This window comes from Gekko japonicus, unplaced genomic scaffold (genome assembly GCF_001447785.1).
Source record: "Gekko japonicus isolate JY-2015 unplaced genomic scaffold, Gekko_japonicus_V1.1 scaffold4167, whole genome shotgun sequence".
Taxonomy (NCBI): Eukaryota; Metazoa; Chordata; class Lepidosauria; order Squamata; family Gekkonidae; genus Gekko; species Gekko japonicus.
In genome coordinates this window covers 84961-91840 of record NW_015163213.1, presented here as the reverse complement: position 1 = coordinate 91840, position 6880 = coordinate 84961, and positions in this window count along the sequence as shown.

Here is a 6880-nt window from a genome sequence, read left to right as displayed (position 1 = left end):
CCTAGGTAACCAAAGAATGCATGCTGTCAGGTTAGGTTAATGAATGAACCCATCTTGGATTGAGAAAAAAATTTAACATCAAGAGCACCGCACTTTACTTAATGATTGTTTTTATTGTGTAATGATTGTTTTATGATGTTTTAACTGTTGTTATGGCAATTGCCTTTGTTGTAGGTGCCCTGAGCCTGCTGGGGAGGGCGGGGTATAAATCTAACAAATAAATAAATAAATAGGACACCAGAGCTTATCTAGACTGACCCTGTGGTCCAGCAAGGGTCCGATTCTGACAATTTGTAGGCAATAATTAAAGCTTTGCCAGTTCTTGAAGACACAAGCGCCACACAGGCTCCCTCTGTGGATCAGTTGGCAGCATCCCTTGGGGAGGGCTTGTGGCTCAGTGGAAGAGCCTCTGCTTTGCGGGCAGAAGGTCCCAGGTTCAATCCCCAACAGCTCCTCCAGTTAATAGGACCAGGTCGTAGGTGATGTGTAAAACCTCCACCTGAGACCCTGGAGAGCCGCTACCAGTCTGAGTAGATGATACTAACCTTGATGGACCAAGGGGTTTGATTCAATATAAGGCAGCTTCATGTGTTCAAGTATCCTGTTTCGGGGGGGCGGCCTGTAGTGGCAGGGGCCGTGGCTCAGTGACAGGACATCTGCTTGGCGTGCAGATGGTCCCAGGTTCAATCCCCAGCAGCATCTCCAGTTGAAAGGACCAGGCAGTAGCTGATGTGAAAGACCTCTCTGTCTCAGATCCTGGAGAGCAGCTGCCGGCCCGAGTGGGCAACACCGACCTTGATGGACCAAGGGTCTGATTCAGTGTAAGGCAGCTGCACGTCTGTTCATGTGTGCCTGTCTAGCATCTCTGGCAGGGGTCACTTCCTAGAAAAAGAGATAGCTCATTTGCATATGCCACACCCCCTGACAAAGGGCAGGCATGTTTAAAATGAGTTATGCAAATGAGTTTAACCCCCCCCCCGGGTTGGCTGGAGACGGGGAGGGCAGGGAGGCAGTCGTGCCTGGGTTCCCTGCCCAATCTTCTCCAGGTGCTCCAGGAGAAGATCAGGCAGGGAACTCAGGCATTTAAATCCACCCCCTCCCTGAGAGTCTCCGAGGGCAGGGGGCGGGGCCTGGGCTCCTTCGTGCCAGAGCACTGCTCCGGGGTGTTCCGGCAGGAAATGACCCCTGATCTCTGGGATTCCTTTGTAGCCTGTTCATATTGTAAATAAACAGGTTTCCACCCGACTGGCTTAAAACATTCCTTCTTTTTTTTACTTCCTTGAGGAAGGAGGCACGAAACACCTGTGCGTGTATTTTCAGTGTTCCTCAGAAATACCTGCGCTCGCAAAATCCCTTGCAAATTGTCTGAAAACAACAACAGCAAAAAAGTCCTGATGTTATTTGCAGCTGGCAGCCTAAACCCATCTCTTTCTCCCCCGCCCCCCTTCTTGGGTCTCCGTAATCCACTGCCTCAGCGCTTCTCGGAGTTGAGCGGTTTTGCCTTTCTCAGCGCTTTCTTCATAAGCCACCGAGAGACTCCCGCAGTCTGAGCCCAAACTGATGAGGCTTGGATTTCGAACGTGTGACCCAGTTAATTGGGCCCTAGCATGTGCTCGGTGCAAGATTCACGTTTGGGGTGAGGCTGAAATTATTAGGAGGGTTAGCACCATGCTTATCCCAGGCTGAATTAGACAATGTAATTGTCCCTAAGCAGGCCACCTTCCCCAGGGTATGTTCTCACACACGGCCTCCCTGCCAACAGAGTGTCAAAAAGCATCCCTAGCTTATAAAATCTTTACCCCCTCTCCTGAACTAGACTCACAAAAGGAGTGTCTCGTTGTCACAATTGCAGTGTTCGTGGCAGACCGCAATTGTCAGTGGATTCTTGGAAGGTTTGAAACGAGTGTGTGTGGTTTGTTAATGTTTGCCAGAATTGATGTCGAATGTTTCCTGGTACCCTTCAAGCTGCAGGTTAAATGGCTGAAGGAGACCAAATCAATAACTGATGTTTATTTTGCATAAAAGAAAAAGCATACAGATAAAAAAGAAGCGTGCTTTTAAAAGCATTAATGGGGGGGAAGAGCACAAAGATCCAGAGAGAAATAAAACAAAAGATTTTACTCAAAAATTAAACGTTGTTGTTAAATATTGGGTTCTGGACACATTGCAGTGATCGGCTCTAGTTTATTAAGTGATTTCAGGAACACAACAAGGACTAGCAGCAAGGTTTGAGAGCCAGTGTGGTGTCGTCGTGAAGTGCGCAGACTCTAATCTGGGAGAACCGGGTTTGATTCCCCACTCCTCCACTCGCAGCTGCCGGATGACCTTGGGCAAGTTGTAGTTCTGATAAGAGCTGTTCTTGAAAAAGAGCCGTTTCTGTCAGAGCTCTCTCAGCCCCACCTACCCCCCATGGAGGTCCTGCCCCTCCCCAGACCCCACCCTCTCCAGGCTCCACCTCCAAATCTCCAGAAATTTCCCAGCTCAGAGCCGACAACCCTACTGGGTGACCTTGGGCCAGTCACACGCTCTCAGACTAACCTGCCTCACAGGGTTGTTATGTTTGGGTCCCTGTGGAAGAAGTAACTCCCTGCAGGAGTTGGCAGTGCCAAGGAGGGGGGCAGAGCAGGGTCTGTAAGTCAAATAGAAGGAGGAGAAGAGATTGGATTTATACCCCGCCCTTCACTACCCGAAGGAGTCTCAGAGCACCTTTCAATCTCCTCTCCCTCCCCCTCCCCACAACAGACACCCTGTGAGGTAGGTTGGACTGAGAGAGCTCTCTTGATAACTGCCCTTGGGAGAACAGCTCTGAAAGAACTTGTGACTGACCCAAGGTCACACCAGCAGCTGCATGTGGAGGAGTGGGGAATCAAACCCGGTTCTCCCAGATTAGAGTCCGCGTTCCTAACCACTGCCCCAAACTGATTCCGTCCCAGTCCCCCTTGGGGAAAAGGGCAGACTATGAACTGTTGGCAGAGTAATTAACACAGCAATGATGCACAACCTGATTAAAGAATAGATAAAGGTTTGTTTAAGAACTAACACACTTGATAGGAAAGAGGAGAGACAGAGACAGGTTCCTAACTACATCTCTAGCTGAGAGAGAGAGAAGAAATTGAGTGTGGCACTTTCAAGAGGAAGGGGAAAACTGCCCTAAGAGTAGCAATCTGGAGACAGACAAGGAACGGCACTTGACAGGAGAGAGAAGGTACGGTCCCCACTATCCTATTGAATTGTCTTCTTGCTGCCCTCTTCAAGGCCTTCTTCTCTTCTTCTCTGTACGCCAGACATTGCCTTTCCCACCATGAACGAAATAAATTGATGAAATCTAGAGCTTGAATATGAAGCCAAGTAGAATTAAGAACATAAACGTTAAGAACATAAGAGAAGCCAATGTTGGATCAGGCCAGTGGCCCATCCAGTCCAACACTCTGTGTCACACAGTGGCCAAAATATACCAGGGGCCATCAGGAGGTCCAGCAGTGGGGCCAGGACACTAGAAGCCCTCCCACTGTTGCCCCCCCCCAAGCACCAAGAATACAGAACATCCCTTGCCCCAGACCGAGAGTCCCTATCTATACGTTGCGGCTAATAGCCACCGATGGACCACTGCTCCTTATGCTTATCCAATTCCCTCTTGAAGCCGTCCATGCTTGTAGCCGCCGCCACCTCCTGTGGCAGTGAATTCCATGTGTTAATCACTCTCTGGGTGAAGAAGGACTTCCTTTTATCCATTCTAACCCGACCACTCAGCAAATTGTGGAAGAATAAACTGAGAGGGTCCATGTCTTGGTAGTAAAGCACTTGCTTTGCATGGTGAAGGTCCTGGGTTCATTTCTTCACATCTTGACATACAGGGTCTCAGAGACAGACCTAACAGCTGGGAGTGTCGTATACTATGCTTAGGAACGATTGCACAGCACAGTTTGGGGTACCTTGGAGACTAACAGATTTATTGGATGGCGCAAGCGTTTACTCTTTTTCCTTCCACCACTTATGATGATGCCAAAATACATCTGTTCAGTTTTTCAGGTACCATAAGAGCCTTCTGCTTTTCCCCCTCCCTGCAGCAAATCAACCCCAGCGGAATTTGTCACCTTCGATAACCCTGGATTTCGGTACCTGCGGAGGTTTATTTTTAAGCCGTCAGCTCAATACTGTTACATAGGCATGAGATAAAACTGCTTTCTACTGACTCAGACTGTTGGCTCATCAAGGTCAGCCTTGCCTACACAGACTGGCAGAACCTCTCCAGGGTCTCAGGCGGAGGTCTTTCACAGAGCCAGTTTGCTATGGTGGTTTGGAGCGTGGACTCTAATCTGAAGGGGGGGGGAGGAGAAGGAGGAGAAGAAGAAGAGAGGAGATTGGATTTATACCCCACCCTTCACTTGGAGTCTCAGAGCGGCTTTCCCTCCCTTTCCCTTCCCCTTCCCCTCCCCACAACAGAAACCCTGTGAGGGAGGTGGGGCTGAGAGAGCTCTTTCAAGAACTGCTCTTTCAAGGACAGCTCTTGTCAGAAGAAGAAGAGAAAGAAGAAGAGGAGGAGGAGGAGATTGGATTTATACCCTGCTCTTCACTCGGGGTCTCAGAGCGGCTTACAAACTCCTTTCCCTTCCCCTCCCCACAACAGACACCCTGTGAGGTAGATGGGGCTGAAAGAGCTCTTTCGAGGACAGCTCTTGAGAGAACATCTCTGATATGGCTTGCCCAAGGTCATCCAGCAGCTGCGAGTGGAGGAGTGGTTCTCCCAGATTAGAGTCGGTGCACTTAACTACTACACCAAACTGGCTCAAACCGGGTTCGATTCCCCACTTCTCCACATGCAACTGCTGGTGTGACCTTGGGCAAGCCACAGTTCTCTCAGAGCTGTTCTCTCAGGAGCAGTTTCTGTCAGAGCTCTCGCAGCCCCACCTACCTCACTGGGTGTCTGTTGTGGGGAGGGGAAGGGAAAAGAGATTGTAAGCCGCTCTGAGACTCTTTCAGGTAGTGAAGGGTGGGGTATAAATCCAGTCTCCTCCTCCTCTTCGTCGTCCTCATCTACTGCCTGGTCCTTTTTGCTGGAAATGTCGGGGATTGAACCTGAGAACTCCTGCATGCCAAACAGATGCTCTACCACTGAGCTATGGCAAGGGAGCTCAATACTTTGATGAAACACTCAGTTGGGGTGCTTTTAAACACTGTAGTGCAAAGGTTGGTCTTGGAAGAAACTGAGGCTCTTGGTGGTTGCTGGCTACTCATGAGGCCCATGCGCCCCAACCCTATGGCCAGTGTCGTCCACAGGACTGAAGCCAAGGTGGAGCGAGCATTGAGTGCACCACCATCACCCCAATTCTAGTACTAGTTTGCCCCACCTGGAAATAGTCAGTCCCACCTAATAAGTAGGCTTGCCAACCCCCAGGTGGGGAAACTCGAGCTGCAGTGTTAGAAGAGTCAAACAACAAAAATATACACTGCAAAAACCTTATTTATAAGTTAAAGTGTTCTATAGGTTCCATCTTATAAAGTGCATTGTGTATTATTCATAATATTCTAAATCAGGTATATATCCATTACATGCAATCTCAAGAATTTGTACAATCTAATAGCTACCAGTCACTTTACATCCTTTTTAGAAGAAGAAGAGAAGAGATTGGATTCATCCCCCGCCCGGCCCTTCACTATCCAAAGGTGTCTCAGAGCGGCTTACAAACTCATTTCCCCTCCCCTCCCCTCCCCTCCCCACAACAGACACCCTGTGAGGTAGGTGGGGCTGAGAGAGCTCTGACAGAAACTGCTCTTTCCCCCCCCAAGAACACAATCAACCCCAATGGGAGTTTCTAGAATTGTACCCCCGCTTCTCCTTGCTTGAAAGTCTTCTAAAGGGGGAAGTTTCCTTTTGTGGTTACATTGAAGTTTAAATTGATGTTTGTTGCTGGTCCTACAAAATTCCCATTAAGCAGCTGACAATCATAGCAGCTGACAATCCTGTCTTTCTCAAGGTGTACAATGGAACCTATAGAACACTTTAACTTATAAATAAGGTTTTTGCAGTGTATACATTTGTTTTTTGAACCTCCAGGTGGGCCCTGTTCTCCCCGAATGACAACTGATCTCCAGACGAGAGATCAGTTCCCCTGGAGAAAACGGATGCTTTGGAGGGCAGACTCTATGAGTGGTGGCGAACCTATGGCACGGGTGCCAGAGGTGGCACTCAGAGCCCTCTCTGTGGGCACGCGTGCCATCGCCCCAGCCAGGCCCAGACCATCATTAAAGTGTCGAATTCTCTGCCAAATCATTTTAAGTCAATGAAAGCATTTGGGATTGCTTTCCTTACTTTGTTTGGATCATCTTAAGCTAACGTATGAGTTGTTTTTTCTAAAGTAAAACCTCAGTATCCAGGTTAAATTGCCGTGTTGGCACTTTGCGATAAATAAGTGGGTTTTGGGTCGCAGTTTGGGCACTCGGTCTCCAAAAGGTTCGTCATCACTGCTCTATGGCATACCACCCAGCCTAAGACAAATTGAAAGTACTGTCTCTGAATCTCCAGGAATTTCCCAAGCTGGAGTTGGCAACCCTACCTAATGGCTGGCTCTGGCCCCGAGGCTAGTAATGGCCATGGGGATAGATTCAGATGGGCGGCTGCACTGGACTGAAGGAGCAGGAGAACGTTTGACTCCAGGGGAACTTTTAAGACCAGCAAGGTTTAATTCTGGGTATAAGCTCTTGTGTGTGCATCGACACCTTTAAGGCCAACAAATTCTGGGCAGGGGTCATTTCGTAGAAAAAGAGCTGCAGGAGCTCATTAGCATAACTTATTAGCATATGCCACACCCCCTGACATCACCGGAAGTGTGCACCAGCCCCTCTGGCAGGCAGAAGCACCTGGGATCCATTCTTTCCCCCC